The 16352-nt window shown below is 51.7% G+C and overlaps 1 protein-coding gene across 9 annotated transcripts in view; it reads right to left on the reverse strand.

Moving 5' to 3' along the window:
* Positions 1-1951, reverse strand: part of LOC139559078 (kelch domain-containing protein 8A-like) — a 76032-nt gene extending 74081 nt beyond the window's left edge. For 4 of the 9 annotated variants that reach the window (XM_071374793.1, XM_071374800.1, XM_071374809.1 and 1 more), the window contains exons 1-2: positions 687-1951; positions 1-551 (exon numbers count right to left, since the gene is read on the reverse strand). The exon at positions 1-551 is cut by the window's left edge. The gene's annotated coding sequence lies outside the window, so the exon portion shown is untranslated. The other 5 variants (XM_071374827.1, XM_071374833.1, XM_071374785.1 and 2 more) reach the window with 2 other exon arrangements.
* Between the last annotated feature and the right edge of the window lie 14401 nt (positions 1952-16352).

The raw sequence follows: 16352 nt of genomic DNA on the forward strand, positions 1-16352 counted from the left end.
TTCTGTCTTGTCGTTTATTTGCTCACTCTGTCCATCCACATCACTGGTTGGGCTTCAAGTGAAAGCAGTACTTTCCTTCTTTTCTCCCCTCACACCCCTCCTCAGGGAAATACTTCTACCCGATTAGTGCTCTGTACTACGTTTTTCTCTCACTCCCTCTTTCCTTTTCTCATGTTTCTGTCATGCATGTCCAGTTCACACTAGTGTGGTACACCCCCTCCCAAAGCCCCTATGGATAAGTCAGAGATTCCACACACACTCATCCACGCACACACTCGCACACAACCAGGTGTGTGAAGGATTGGGAGATCTCACTCCTCTGGCAGAGGCACAGAAAAGCCAATCTCCACTCCCAATTATTCTGCTCTCAAGTCGCCGGATGGAGAGAAGGAGGGAGAGAGCGAAGGAAGGAGAGAAAATCTCTTTGAGTGTCTGCACAGAGGGGAATTAATTAGAATGAAAAGAAAGATAGAGCGGGTCTCTCTCGTTCCTCTGCTGGAGTCCTGAGAATACTCCACAATTAGCCAGAGTCCCAAACACAGCCTGCAGGGCTGGAGACAGGAGAGAGGGAAGGAGGGAAAAGAGATAGAGAAAGAGAAGGGGAGAGATAAACCGAAATGAAAAATGCCAAAGGGACATTTAGAAGCAGAAGTTGTTAGGAAATGATTTGAGTTTTTTATATATACCCGTCACGCGGACTGGCTGTCCGGAGTGCAATTCCTTTCTTCTCTGTTCTCTCTGCTCTATTCGTCTTTTTCTTTTCTCCTCCACTCCTCCCTCCGTCCGTGGGGCTCTGGATAATCCATCGAGGAAACTGGAACGTCTGGAGTGTCTTGAGTGGACAGAGCTCACTCTTCCTCTCTTTCTCCACTCTTTTTCCTCTCCTCTACCTCTTCCAGCTTGTTGGCTGATCATTTTCTTCACCACGGTGGTGACACAGAGTGTGTGGGTTAGAAGGGCGTGGGGGCTGGAGAGAAAAAAAGAAGGATGGATGGATGGAGGGATGGAGTGAGAGGGAATAAGATACAGGTGGAGGTAGTGATGACAATGAGAGAAAGAGGAGGGATGGAGGCAGGTGGAAGGGATGAAGAGCAGCAGTCTGTGTGTGTGTGTGTGTGTGTGTGTGTGTGTGTGTGTGTGTGTGTGTGTGTGTGTGTGTGTGTGTGTGTGTGTGTGTGTGTGTGTGTGTGTGTGTGTGTGTGTGTGTGTGTGTGTGTGGAGGGGGGAGTCCTTTCCCACACACCTCCACCACCCCATCACTGAAGCAGAAGACAATAAAAAGAAAGGAGGGATGGATGGATGGGGTGGTGGTGAATCAGCCGACTGCCTCGTTCCTTTTCTCTCCGCTCTCCTCCCTCTCTCGCTCTCCTCCCTCTCTCCACTCCCCTCCCGCTTTCTGCTATCCTACCTCTCTCTGCTCTCGGGTCTCCTCCCGCTCTCCGCTCTCCTCCCTCTCTCCACTCTCCTCCCGCTCTCCGCTCTCCTCCCTCTCTCCACTCTCTTCCCGCTCGCCGCTCTCCTCCCTCTCTCCGCTCTCCTCCCTCTCTCCGCTCTCCTCCCGCTCTCCTCCTCCTCTCCATTCTCCTCCCTCTCTCAGCTCCACCCGCTCTCCGCTGTACTCTCTCTCTCCACTCTCCTCCCGCTCTCCGCTCTCCTCCCGCTCTCCGCCCTCTCTCCGCTCTCCTCCCTCTCTCCGCTCCACTCGCTCCCCGCTGTACTCTCTCTCTCCACTCTCCTCCCACTCTCCGCTCTCCTCCCGCTCTCCTCCCTTTCGCCGCTCTCCTCCCTCTCTCCGTTCTCCTCCCTCTCTCCGCTCTCCTCGCTCGCACCGCTCTCCCCCTCTCTCCGTTCTCCCTCTCTCTGCCCTCCTCCCTCTCGCCGCTCTACTCCCTCTCTCCACTCTTCCTCTCTCCGCTCGCTCTGCCCTCAAAGAACAGAAATGTCTCATATTCACAGAATACTCCCTCCTTCCCTGACACACACACACAGTTCATTAACATTCACTGGTTCTCACTGTGACACGCTTGGCTAACCCACTCTCAGAGACGGGGCTGAGCAAGGAGTAGAATTTTAATAGAGGGAGGTGAGAAAGAGAGAGGTTGTGAAGGAGGGAGGGGGAGGGAAAGAGGGAGGGAGAGGAAAGTACTGAAGGAGGGAGAAGAGAAGGATAGGGAGAGAAAAGGGAGAGAGAGTGAAAGAACGGTGGAGGGAGTAAGAGGAGGGGGGTGTATCAGACTAGCAGGTGTCCTCTGTCTGATTCTGTCAGTGAATAGACTGTCCTTCTATACCAGTTTGTATTGTTCTGTGTGTGTGTGTGTGTGTGTGTGTGTGTGTGTGTGTGTGTGTGTGTGTGTGTGTGTGTGTGTGTGTGTGTGTGTGTGTGTGTGTGTGTGTGTGTGTGTGTGTGTGTGTGTGTGTGTGTGTGTGTGTGTGTGTGTGTGTGTGTGTGCGTGTGCGTGTGTGTGTCGTTCTAAGCTGCACTCATGGGGATAGCTAGGTACTGAGCTGAATGGCAGATGGGAAAGAAAAACATTATTTTCCCCTAAATATTCATAATCTCATTTGTCTCAGGAGAAGCCAATACCTGTAGGTTTGGTGTTGGCTCACCTTACATCACTAACTTTCTGATTCAATTCATATTGTCTCCAGGTTTCACAGTCTATTATAACTTCAATCTCATAGGTTTCTTTACTCACTGATATAATTACATTACCTATGAAACACAAAGAAACTGTAGTTGTTCTTGATAATAATAACCATTCTTTATTTCATGATGTTTGTCATCATCTCTGTGGTTATGAAAAACTCTGTGTTTGTGTGTGTGTGAAAACTGCTTTTCTTAAATGTCAGGTAGAGCCCAGGCGTCCCCATCCCTCCCCCACACCTCGGGAAGCTCAAGGGTAATACTTTTATTAAAGATCATGGTGATTGGCTGCTGAGAAGCCAGTGCCCTTTTCCACTGCTATGACTGACAGAAGTGAGGGGGTCCTGGGAAAGAATTCTGGGGGGGGGTTTGAAGGATTGTGTGTGTGGGTGCATGTATGTGTGTATCTTTCCTCTGATCTCTGAAATGCAATGAATCTATCAAACAGAGAATGTTCCTGTTACACTGTCACTATCCCCCCCAACTGTCTAGCTACGTGTGTGTTGGACAGTAGGATGTGGACACGGTTATACAGTACAGTATGAGTGAGTGTGTGTCGTTTCTTCAATAAGGGAACAGTCAGTGAGCTTCCCTTTCTTTCTTTGAGAGCCACAGCCTTTTTCACGGTCTTTGTGTGTGTGTGTGTGTGTGTGTGTTTTTGTGTTTGTGTATGTGTGTGTGTGTGTGTGTGTGTGTGTGTATGTGTGTGTCTCACAGGGCTTTGTCTGGCCCCTCTGAGGCTGAGGGCTCGACTCAACACAGCCATGTCCATCGAAGCCATTCGTCACGCCTAAGGAGTGTGTGTGTGTGTGTGTGTGTGTGTGTGTGTGTGTGTGTGTGTGTGTGTGTGTGTGTGTGTGTGTCATAGCCGAGCGGTGTTGGACCCCCAGACACAGAGGATAAGTTAGCCTCCACCCTGTTGCCATGGCAGCGGCTAGCTTTATTAGTGTCCCACTTGGAGTACCACACATGCCACGCCACCCTACCCCGAGGCGCTTGCGTTTTGGAGCAGTTAAGAAACTTGTCAGGAATGAGAGATGGGTGATGCGTGGCTAAATGAAGCGGAATGGAGGAACCGACACACGATTTCACACTAGGGTAGCCTGCGGCACAGCCACACAAAGCACACACAGCACACACACACACTCACGCGCTCGCACTCACTGTCACGATCGTTGTATGGTGGAAGAGAGGAGGACCAAGGCGCAGCGTGATAACAATACATTCTACGTTTAATGAAACGAAGAACACTTGACAAACTAACAAAACAACAAACGAACGAACGTGACGCTATAAACAAATAGTGCTGACACAAACAGTACACATAGACAATCACCCACGAACTACCTAATGAATATGGCTGCCTAAATATGGTTCCCAATCAGAGACAACGATAGACAGCTGTCTCTAATTGAGAACCAATCTAGGCAACCATAGACATACATACATACACCTAAACTAGACACTGCCCCATAAACATACAAAACCCCTAGACAATACAAAACACATACATCCCCCATGTCACACCCTGACCTAACTAAAATAATAAAGAAAACAAAGATAACTAAGGCCAGGGCGTGACAGTACCCCCCAAAGGTGCGGACTCCGGCCGCAAAACCTGACATAGAAGGGGAGGGTCCGGGTGGGCCTTCTTACGGCGGCGGCTCGGGTGCAGGACGTGGACCCCGCTCCTGACTGACGGACGGCTCTAGCGGCTCCTGACTGACGGACGGCTCTAGCGGCTCAAGACAGACGGGTGGCTTTGACGGCTCAGGACAGACGGGCGGCTCTGACGGCTCCGGACAGACGGGTGGCTCAGACGGCGCTGGGCAGACGGGCAGCGCAGGCGGCGCTGGGCAGACGGACAGCTCAGACGGCGCTGGGCAGACGGGCAGCGCAGACGGCGCTGGGCAGACGGCAGACTCTGGCCTGCCGAGGCGCACAGTAGGCCTGGTGCGTGGTGCCGGAACTGGTGGTACCGGGCTAAGGACACGCACCTCAAGGCTAGTGCGAGGAGCAGCAACAGGGCGTACAGGGCTCTGGAGACGCACAGGAGGCTTGGTGCGTGGTGCCGGAACTGGTGGTACCGGGCTGGAGACACGCACCACAGGGCGAGTGCGTGGAGGAGGAACAGGGCTCTGGAGACGCACTGGAAGCTTGGTGCGTGGTGTTGGCACTGGTGGTACTGGGCTGGGGCGAGGAGGTGGCACCGGATAGACCGGACCGTGAAGGCGTACTGGAGCTCTTGAGCACCGAGCCTGCCCAATCTTACCTGGTTGAATACTCCCCTTAGCCCGGCCAGTGCGGCGAGGTGGAATAGCCCGCACTGGGCTGTGCTGGCGAACCGGGGACACCATGCGTAAGGCTGGTGCCATGTACACCGGCCCGAGGAGACGCACTAGAGACCAAATGCGTTGAGCCGGCTTCATGGCACCTGGCTCGATGCCCACTCTAGCCCGGCCGATACGAGGAGCTGGGATGTACCGCACCGGGCTATGCACACGTACAGGAGACACCGTGCGCTCTTCCGCATAACACGGTGTCTGCCCGTACTCTCGCTCTCCACGGTAAGCACGGGGAGTTGGCGCAGGTTTCCTACCTGACTTCGCCACACTCCCCGAGAGCCCCCTCCCCCCCAAGAAATTTTTGGGGCTGCCTCTCTGGCTTCCAGCCGCGCTTCCGTGCTTCCGTGCTGCCTCCTCATACCACCGCCTCTCGGCTTTAGCTGCCTCCAGCTCTTCACGAGGGCAGCGATATTCTCCAGATTGTGCCCAGGGTCCTCCACCGTCCAGCATTTCCTCCCAAGTCCATGAGTCCTGCGATCGCTGCTGCTGCCTTTTACCACGCTGCTTGGTCCTTTGTAGGTGGGTGATTCTGTCACGATCGTTGTATGGTGGAAGAGAGGAGGACCAAGGCGCAGCGGGATAACAATACATTCTACGTTTAATGAAACGAAACGAAGAACACTTGACAAACTAACAAAACAACAAACAAACGAACGTGACGCTATAAACAAATAGTGCTGACACAAACACTACACATAGACAATCACCCACGAACTACCTAATGAATATGACTGCCTAAATATGGTTCCCAATCAGTGACAACGATAGACAGCTGTCTCTAATTGAGAACCAATCTAGGCAACCATAGACATACATACACCTAGACTAGTGTAACAGTCCTGACCTGTTTTATGTTGTTTTTATGTGTTTTTGGTCAGGGCATGTGTTTTGGGTGGGCAGTCTATGTTATTCGTTTCTATGTTGGTTTTGGTTTGCCTGGTATGGCTCTTGATTAGAGGCAGGTGGTTTGCGTTTTCCTCTAATCAAGAGTCATATTTAGGTAGGGCATTCTCACTGTTTGTTTGTGGGTGATTGTCTCCTGTGTCTGTGTTATGTCTTACACCATACGGGATTGTTTCGGTTGTTCGTTTCGTTTCGATGTCGTCTGTTACCTGTACGTAAGTTTATGTTTAGTTATGTAAGTTTATGTTCAGGTCTCGTCAACGTCGTTTTGTTATTTTGTAAGTTTTGTAAAGTGTTTGTTTTCGTGTCATCAGTTTTCGTATTAAAAAATAAAGATGGCATATTTTCCAACTGCTGCATTTTGGTCCGTTAATCCGCCACTCGATCGTGACAGAATTACCCACCATAGGACCAAGCGGCATGACCAGCGGCAACAGGAGAAATACAAGGATTCATGGACATGGGAGGAAATTTTAGACCGGGAGGTACCAGGAGAATATAACCGCCCCAAAGCTGAGCTGGAGGCAGCGAAAGCAGAGAGGCGGCGATATGAGGAGCTAGCTCGGAGACAGGAAAGGGAACCTACAAAGGATCTGGGCTACACTACGTGGGAGGAGATCGACAGGTGGGCGATCAACCCAGGGAGAGTGCCGGAGCCCGCCTGGGATTCTCTGGCGCAGTGCGAGGAGGGATACCGGCGAATGGAGGCAGCACGACGAAGCGGTAGGAAGCCTGTGGGAAAACCCAAAAAAATTCTTTGGGGGGGGCTTAAAGGGAGAGTGGCGAGGTCAGGTAGGAAACCTGCGCCTACTCCCTGTAATTACCGTGGAGAGCGAGAGTACGGGCAGACACCGTGTTACGCAGTAGAGCGCACGGTGTCTCCTGTACGTGTGCATAGCCCGGTGCGGGTTATTCCACCTCCCCGCACTGGCAGGGCTAGATTGAGTATTGAGCCGGATGTCATGAAGCCGGCCCTACATATCTGGCCACCAGTGCGTCTCCTCGGGCCGGTTTACATGGCACCAGCCTTACGCATGGTGTCCCCGGTTCGCCTACATAGCCCGGTGCGGGTTATTCCACCTCCCCCCACTGGTCGGGCAACGGGGAGCATTCAACCAGGTAAGGTTGGTCAGGCTCAATGCTCAAGGGAGCCAATACGCCTGCACGGTCCGGTATTTCCGGCGCCACCTCCCCGCCCCAGTTCAGTGCCACCAGTGCCTACACCACGTAACAGGCTTCCAGTGTGTCTCCAGAGCCCTGTTCCTCCTCCACGCACTCGTCCTATGGTGCGTGTCTCCAGCCCGGTATCACCAATTCCGGCACCACGCACTAAGCCTCTTGTGCGTCTCCAGAGTCCTGTGCATCCTGTTGCTGCTCCCTGCATTAGCCCTGAGATGCGTGTCCCCAGTCCGGTACCACCAGTTCCGGCCCCACGCACTAGGCCTAATGTGCGTCCCCAGGGTCCAGTATGCCCTGTTCCTGCTCCCCGCACTAGCCCTGAGATGCGTGTCCCCAGCCCGGTGCCACCAGTCCCGGCACCACGCACCAGGCCTACAGTGCGCCTCAGCCGGCAGGAGTCTGCCGTCTGCACAGCGATGACTGAACTGCTCGTCTCCCCAGCGCCATCTGAGCCATCCGTCTCCCCAGCGCCATCTGAGCCATCCGTCTCCCCAGCGCCATCTGAGCCATCCGTCTGCAATGAGCCTGCAAAGCCGCCCGTCTGCCATGAGCCTGCAAAGCCGCCCGTCTGCCATGAGCCCACTGAGCCGTCCGCCAGACAGGAGCCGCTAGAGCCGCCAGCCAGACAGGAGCCGCTAGAGCCGTCCGTCAGACAGGATCTGCCAGAGCCGCCAACCAGACAGGATCTGCCAGAGCCGCCAACCAGACAGGATCTGCCAGAGCCGCCAACCAGACAGGAGCAGCCAGATCAGTCAGCCAGCCATGAGCAGCCAGATCCGTCAGCTAGCCATGAGCAGCCAGATCCGTCAGCTAGCCATGAGCAGCCAGATCCGTCAGCCAGCCATGAGCAGCCAGATCCGTCAGCTAGCCATGAGCAGCCAGATCCGTCAGCTAGCCATGAGCAGCCAGATCCGTCAGCTAGCCATGAGCAGCCAGATCCGTCAGCTAGCCATGAGCAGCCAGATCCGTCAGCTAGCCATGAGCAGCCAGATCCGTCAGCTAGCCATGAGCAGCCAGATCCGTCAGCCAGCCATGGGCCATCCCTCAGTCCGGAGCTGCAGTCCTTCAGTCCGGAGCTGCAGTCCCTCAGTCCGGAGCTGCCATCCTTCAGCCGGGATCTGCCCCTTGTCCCGGTGTTGCCCCTTGTCCCGGTGCTGCCCCTTGTCCCGGTGCTGCCCCTTGTCCCGGTGTTGCCCCTTGTCCCGGTGCTGCCCCTTGTCCCGGTGCTGCCCCTTGTCCCGGTGCTGCCCCTTATTCCGGTGCTGGTCCTTATCCTGGTGCTGCCCCTTGTCCCGGTGCTGCCCCTTGTCCCGGTGCTACCCCTTGTCCCGGTGCTGCCCCTTGTCCCGGTGCTAGCTGTTTATTTAGGGGAAGGTAGTGTTAAGGTGGTCATTAGAAGGGGTAGACAGAAGAGGGGAGTGACTATGGTGGTATGGGGACAGCGTCCTGAGCCGGAACCACCACCGTGGTCAACTGCCCACCCGGACCCTCCCCTGGACTTTGTGCTTGTGCGCCCGGCGTGCGCATCTTGAGGGGGGGGTACTGTAACAGTCCTGACCTGTTTTATGTTGTTTTTATGTGTTTTTGGTCAGGGCATGTGTTTTGGGTGGGCAGTCTATGTTATTCGTTTCTATGTTGGTTTTGGTTTGCCTGGTATGGCTCTTGATTAGAGGCAGGTGGTTTGCGTTTTCCTCTAATCAAGAGTCATATTTAGGTAGGGCATTCTCACTGTTTGTTTGTGGGTGATTGTCTCCTGTGTCTGTGTTATGTCTTACACCATACGGGATTGTTTCGGTTGTTCGTTTCGTTTCGATGTCGTCTGTTACCTGTACGTAAGTTTATGTTTAGTTATGTAAGTTTATGTTCAGGTCTCGTCAACGTCGTTTTGTTATTTTGTAAGTTTTGTAAAGTGTTTGTTTTCGTGTCATCAGTTTTCGTATTAAAAAATAAAGATGGCATATTTCCCTGACTCCGCATTTTGGTCCGAAGATCCTTCTCTCCTCACCTCATCTGAGGATGAGGAGAACGACAGCCCTTACAACTAGACACTGCCCCATAAACATACAAAACCCCTAGACAATCCAAAACACATACATCCCCCATGTCACACCCTGACCTAACTAAAATAATAAAGAAAACAAAGATAACTAAGGCCAGGGCGTGACACTCACACACACGCACATACACACAGAGGCAAAACGAGATGCCTGAGATGAATGTACTTTAAATACAAATTCCTATTCTCACTCTCCAATACTCTATCAATATTTACCAAACCATACCCATATCCCATACCATTAGTTCTGAGAACTAATTCCCATATCAATTCCCTATAAACCCAACCCCATATCTAGTCTACGAACCTTATCTCGTATCCACATCGATTACAACTAAGCCCTGCCTCAGTCCATTAACCAAATGACACAGTCTTACCAAACCAAACAGCCCAATAGCTATTTAGTGTGTCAGACAGTTCAGGCTAGAGACCTGGAGACCAGGGGATCTGGAGACCTGGAGATCTGGAGACCTGGGGATCTGAAGATTTGGAGACCTGGGGATCTGGAGACTTGGGGATCTGGAGACATGGAGACCTGGGGATCTGAAGACCTGGAGATCTGGAGACCTGGGGATCTGAAGATTTGGAGACCTGGGGATCTGAAGATTTGGAGACCTGGGGATCTGGAGACCTGGGGATCTGGAGACCTGGAGACCTGGGGATCTGGAGACATGGAGACCTGGGGATCTGGAGACCTGGAGACCTGGGGATCTGGAGATCTGGAGACCTGGGGATCTGAAGATTTGGAGACCTGGGGATCTGAAGATTTGGAGACCTGGTGATCTGGAGACCTGAAGACCTGGGGATCTGGGGATCTGGGGATCTGAAGACCTGGGGATCTGGAGACCTGGAGATCTGGGGATCTGGAGACCTGGGGATCTGGAGACCTGGGGATCTGGAGACCTGGAGATCTGGAGACCTGGGGATCTGAAGATTTGGAGACCTGGGGATCTGGAGACCTGAAGACCTGGGGATCTGGGGATCTGAAGACCTGGAGACCTGGGGATCTGGAGACCTGGAGATCTGGAGACCTGGGGATCTGAAGATTTGGAGACCTGGGGATCTGAAGACCTGGAGACCTGGGGATCTGGAGACCTGGGGATCTGAAGACCTGGAGACCTGGGGATCTGGAGACCTCGAGACCTGGTGATCTGGAGACCTTGGGATCTGGAGACCTGGAGAACTGGGCAACTGTTAAACACTGTGGATGAACGGGGGCTAATTGGACAGCAGGGAAAATAACAGTCCCTCTGGAAAAGTGGAACGAATTACATTTTTACATTTTCTATTCTCTATTACTCTCCTCTTCTCCTCCTTCCCCTCTCCTCTCCTCTTTTCCTCTGTCAAGTGTTGGTATTCTCCTCCCAAAGAGCAGAGAGGAGAACAGGGACGCAAGGACGCATGTCGTAGAGAATACTAAACACTCTGAGGGTTCTTAGACACAAAGGCCTGTACACACACACAAACAAACAGACGCACATACACACACACGTACACTTACACACGTGTACACACGTGTACACACACACACAAACGCACACACGCACGCACACACGCACGCACGCACACACATACACACACTGTTGGGTATTAGAGTACCCCTGGCGGGGGCTGAATAGAATGTGTTTATATCGGCTGCTCAAACACTAAGGATTATGGGGGATACGAGGGGAATGCTAAAACCAGGAGGGAGGGCAACGACCTTGGCAGCGGGGAGGAGAGGGTAGGAGGAGGGGAGAGGAGGGGGAGGAGGAGGGAAGTTGAGAAAGGAGGAGGGAAGTTGAGAAAGGAGGAGTGAAAAGGATTGGAGAAGCAAGCAGTGGCACAATATAAAGCATTTTAAGGCACACACGCAGCTGCTCGCGCCAACAACACACACACACACACACCTACAATACACACACCTACACACCTAAGCACACACACAGGGCCACTCAGCTCAGACAGATCCAGCTCAGCTCCTGAGCTCCATCACTGTCAGATATTCATTTAGAATGGAAAATTAAGTGTTCATGCAACAATTGTTAGTTCATCGTATTGTATTGAATCGAACTGAATCACATCGATTCGTTCCACTAATCAAATCGAATCGCACCGAATCATTTCAAACTAAAAGTATCATTCCTGTATCGTATCGGAGCCCATGTATTTACACTCTTAGAAAAAAGTGCTATCTGCTATCTGGAACCTAAAAGGGTTCTTCGGCTGTTCCCATATGAGAACCCTTTGAAGAACCATTGTAGGTTCCAGGTAGAACACTTTTGGTTCCAAGTAGAACCATGTTGGGTTCCATGTAGAACCCTTTGCACCAAAAAGTGCTTTACCTGGAACCAAAAAGGGTTCTCCTTTGCCGACAGCTGAAGAACCCTTTTGGAACTTTTTTGAAGAGGGTAGGTGCTTATCAAATCATGCTTGTAAAGAGATGCACATTCCTAGAATATATCCTATACTTCTACAAGCGGCAGGAGAAAATAAAAATGCAATTTTCATTTGGGTCCTGTAATAGGGTGGTATGTGGGAACATGCTGGGGCTGTGTGTTAATGTTTGTGTGTTAATGTGTGTGTGTTAATGTATGTGTGTTAATGTGTGTGTGGTGATGTATGTGTGTTAATGTATGTGTGTTAATGTGTGTGTGTTAATGTATGTGTGTTAATGTGTGTGTGGTGATGCGTCTAGCAGGGTAATAACCTCAGATTGGATCGTCAGATCATTTCTACAAGTGTTACAGCGAGCAGAGAGGAAATCAGGGAGGGAGGGGGGAAGCGGAGCTTGAGGGGGGAGCAGAGGTTGAGGGGGGAAGCGGAGATTGAGCGGGGAGCGGAGGTTGAAGCGGAGGTTGAGGGGGGAGCGGAGGTTGAGGGGGAAGCGCAGATTGAGCGGGGAGCGGAGGTTGAGGGGGGAGCGGAGGTTGAGGGGGGGAGCGGAGGTTGAGCGGGGAGCGGAGATTGAGTGGGGAAGCGAAGGTTGAGGGGGGAGCGGAGGTTGAGGGGGGAGCGGAGGTTGAGGGGGGGAGCGGAGGTTGAGCGGGGAGCGGAGATTGAGGGGGGAAGCGGAGGTTGAGGGGGGAGCGGAGGTTGAGCGGGGAGCGGTGGTTGAGGGGGAAGTGGAGGTTGAGGGGGGAAGCGGAGGTTGAGGGGGAAGCGGAGGTTGAGGGGGGAGTGGAGGTTGAGGGGGGAAGCGGAGGTTGAGGGGGAAGCGGAGGTTGAGGGGGGAAGCGGAGGTTGAGGGGGGAGCGGAGGTTGAGGGGGGAGCGGAGGTTGAGGGGGGGAGCGGAGGTTGAGCGGGGAGCGGAGATTGAGTGGGGAAGCGAAGGTTGAGGGGGGAGCGGAGGTTGAGGGGGGAGCGGGGGTTGAGCGGGGAGCGGAGGTTGAGCGAGGAAGCGGAGGTTGAGGGGGGAAGCGGAGGTTGAGGGGGGAGCGGAGGTTGAGCGGGGAGCGGTGGTTGAGGGGGAAGTGGAGGTTGAGGGGGGAAGCGGAGGTTGAGGGGGAAGCGGAGGTTGAGGGGGGAGCGGAGGTTGAGGGGGGAAGCGGAGGTTGAGGGGGAAGCGGAGGTTGAGGGGGGAGCGGAGGTTGAGGGGGAAGTGGAGGTTGAGGGGGGAAGCGGAGGTTGAGGGGGGAGCGGAGGTTGAGGGGGGAGCGGGGGTTGAGGGGGGAAGCGGAGGTTGAGGGGGGAGCGGAGGTTGAGGGGGAAGCGCAGATTGAGCGGGGAGCGGAGGTTGAGGCGGGAGGAGAGGTTGGGGGGGGGAGCGGAGATTGAGCGGGGAACGGAGATTGAGGGGGGAAAAAAAGGTTGAGGGGGAAGCGGAGGTTGAGGGGGGAGCGGAGGTTGAGGGGGGGAGCGGAGGTTGAGCGGGGAGCGGAGATTGAGGGGGAAGTGGAGGTTGAGGGGGGAAGCGGAGGTTGAGGGGGGAGCGGAGGTTGAGGGGGGAGCGGGGGTTGAGGGGGGAAGCGGAGGTTGAGGGGGGAGCGGAGGTTGAGGGGGAAGCGCAGATTGAGCGGGGAGCGGAGGTTGAGGGGGGAGCGGAGGTTGAGGGGGGGAGCGGAGGTTGAGCGGGGAGCGGAGATTGAGTGGGGAAGCGAAGGTTGAGGGGGGAGCGGAGGTTGAGGGGGGAGCGGAGGTTGAGGGGGGGAGCGGAGGTTGAGCGGGGAGCGGAGATTGAGGGGGGAGCAGAGGTTGAGGGGGCTACATCTCAGCTCATCAGTCATGGAGACAGGGGATAGGAAGACAGGTAAGAAGGGACAGAGAAAGGGAGCGGGGAAGGAGAGGGGTGAGCGGAAAGGAGGAGGGGTGAATGAGGAAGGTAAGAAAGCATAGAGAAAGAGATTGGGGAAGGGATGGGAGGGAAGGAAAGGAGAAGGTATAGAGAGTAGGCGATGGTGCTGTATTCCAAGCTCGTGTTGAATCTTCCCAGATAGGCTTACAAGGCTTGGTTAGATGAGGCTCTATGTGCAGTATGTCTTTTGTTTCTTGTATACGTGTTTTTCCTTGGTGTTTGTGTTTGTGTGCATGTGTGTTCCCTTTAGGCATAGCCGCGGGAAGTAGGGGTGCTGAAAAATATAAATAAATCAAATATAATATAATAATGGACCTTTACTAGTATTGGCGGACCGTTATAGACGTCTGTAACGCAGGCCTAAAGAAATGTCAGCATCTCTGCATTGGCAAGAAAGGTAGTTATATAATTAAGAACAGTATCTTTCAGGATTCCATAGTTGTAATTGTAGGTTGTTGTTGTTGCCCTGTCCCTTTCTCTGTGATTGTCATTCTAATAGAACCCAGAAAGAAGAAAACCCTGTCCTAAAACATTTACATCAAAAGGTGCAACGTTATGGGCAAAGACACAAAACATCCACATCAAATAAATTATTTTTCTTGATCAAATAACATGGAAAACAACCACTTGTGTGCAGTATTAATTTACCATCCTTACGAACCACGTAATGTAAATATACACTACTGTATTGTACATAGGCTGGTCATCTACAGTTGAAGTCGGAAGTTTACATACAATTAGAGTGGAGTCATTAAAACTTGTTTTTCAACCACTCCACAAATTTCTTGTTAACAAACTATAGTTTTGGCAAGACGGTTAGGAAATCTACTTTGTGCATGACACAACTAATATTTTCAACAATTGTTTACAGACAAATTATTTAACTTAGAATTCACTGTATCACAATTCCAGTGGGTCAGAAGTTTACATACACCAAGTTGACTGTGCCTTTAAACAGCTTGGAAAAGTCCATAAAATGATGTCATGGCTTTAGAAGCTTCTGATAGGCTAATTGACATAATTTGAGTCAGTTGGAGGTGTACCTGTGGATGTATTTCAAGGCCTACCTTCAAACTCAGTGCCTCTTTGCTTGACATAATGGGGAAGTCAGCCAAGACCTCAGAAAAAAAATTGTAGACCTCCACAAGTCTGGTTCATCCTTGGGAGCAATTTCCAAATGCCTGAAGGTGCCACGTTCATCTGTACAAACAATAGTACGCAAGTATAAACACCATGGGACCACGCAGCCATCATACCGCTCAGGAAGGAAACACGTTATGTCTCCTAGAGATGAACGTACTTTGGTGCGAAAAGTGCAAATAAATCCCAGAACAACAGCAAAGGACCTTGTGAGGATGCTGGAGGAAACAGGTACAAAGTATCTATATCCACAGTAAAACGAGTCCTATATTGACATAACCTGAAAGGCCGCTCAGCAAGGAAGAAGCCACTGCTCCAAACCCGCCATAAAAAAGCCCGACTACGGTTTACAACTGCACATGGGGACAAAGAACGTACTTTTTGGGGAAATGTCCTCTGGTCTGATGAAACAAAAATAGAACTGTTTGGCCATAATGACCATCGTTATATTTGGAGGAAAAAGGGGGAGGCTTGCAAGCCGAAGAACACCATCCCAACCGTGAAGCACAGGGGTGGCAGCATCATCTTGTGGGGGTGCTTTGCTGCAGGAGGGACTGGTGCACTTCACGAAATAGATGGCATCATGAAAAAGGAAAAGTATGTGGATATATTGAGGCAACATCTCAAGACATCAGTCAGGAAGTTAAAGCTTGGTCACACATGGGTCTTCCAAATGGACAATGACCCCAAGCATACTTACAAAGTTGTGGCAAAATGGCTTAAGGACAACAAAGTCAAGGTATTGGAGTGGCCATCACAAAGCCCTGACCTAAATCCTATAGATAATTTGTGGGCAGAACTGTAAAAGCATGTGCGAGCAAGGAGGCCTACAAACCTGACTCAGTTACACCAGCTCTGTCAGGAGGAATGGGACAAAATTCACCCAACTTATTGTGGGAAGCTTGTGGAAGGCTACCTGAAACGTTTGACCCAAATTAAACAATTTAAAGGCAATGCTAACAAATACTAATTAAGTGTATGTAAACTTCTGCCCACTGGGAATGTGATGAAAGAAATTAAAGCTGAAATAAATCATTCTCTCTACTATTATTCTGACATTTCACATTCTTAAAATAGTGGTGATCCTAACTGACCTAAGACAGGGAATTTTTACTAGGATTAAATGTAATGAATTGTGAAAAACTGAGTTTAAATGTATTTGGCTAAGGTGTATGTAAACTTCTGACTTCAACTGTAATTATGAAAGTCAAGATTCAAATGCTGGTAAAAACTCAAATACGTTGCTAAAATATTTTTCACAAAAGTAGTGCACCTGGCCTACTAGTCCTGTATTAGCAAACCAATATAGACAACGTGCATTTTTTTCTGCAGCAGCCCCACCCCTAAACTACTTCCCGCAGCTATGCCTTTGGGTGTGTGTTCCCTTGGTGTGTGTGTGTCAGGCTGATGCTAAGGTGAGGTGATGGGTCAGTCTATATCACACAGGGACCGCACTCCCCCAGCTTCCCTACAATTCCCCCCACCCCCCTCCCCTCCGAGGGCTGTTAAGGTCATGTTGTCCCTGTGGCATTAACATCATCCCCAAATGCCACTGACCGCCAACTCAAGGAAAACAGCCAGGTTGTTACCGTGGAGACAAGCTAAACCAAACGTCAGTATGTCTAATATCCAGTGCATCAGGTGTGACTGGACTGGTTAACACCGGAGAGACACAAACATCCATTTGGATGACAAACATTGGATAGATGTGTTGGGCAGTAATGGCACTGGAGAATATAGGTTCCCTTAATTGGAAACTGAGGTAGAGCACACACAGACACAGATACAAAATAAGATTGTACCCCATATAC

The sequence above is a fragment of the Salvelinus alpinus genome, chromosome 2 (genome assembly GCF_045679555.1).
Source record: "Salvelinus alpinus chromosome 2, SLU_Salpinus.1, whole genome shotgun sequence".
NCBI classification, from domain to species: Eukaryota; Metazoa; Chordata; class Actinopteri; order Salmoniformes; family Salmonidae; genus Salvelinus; species Salvelinus alpinus.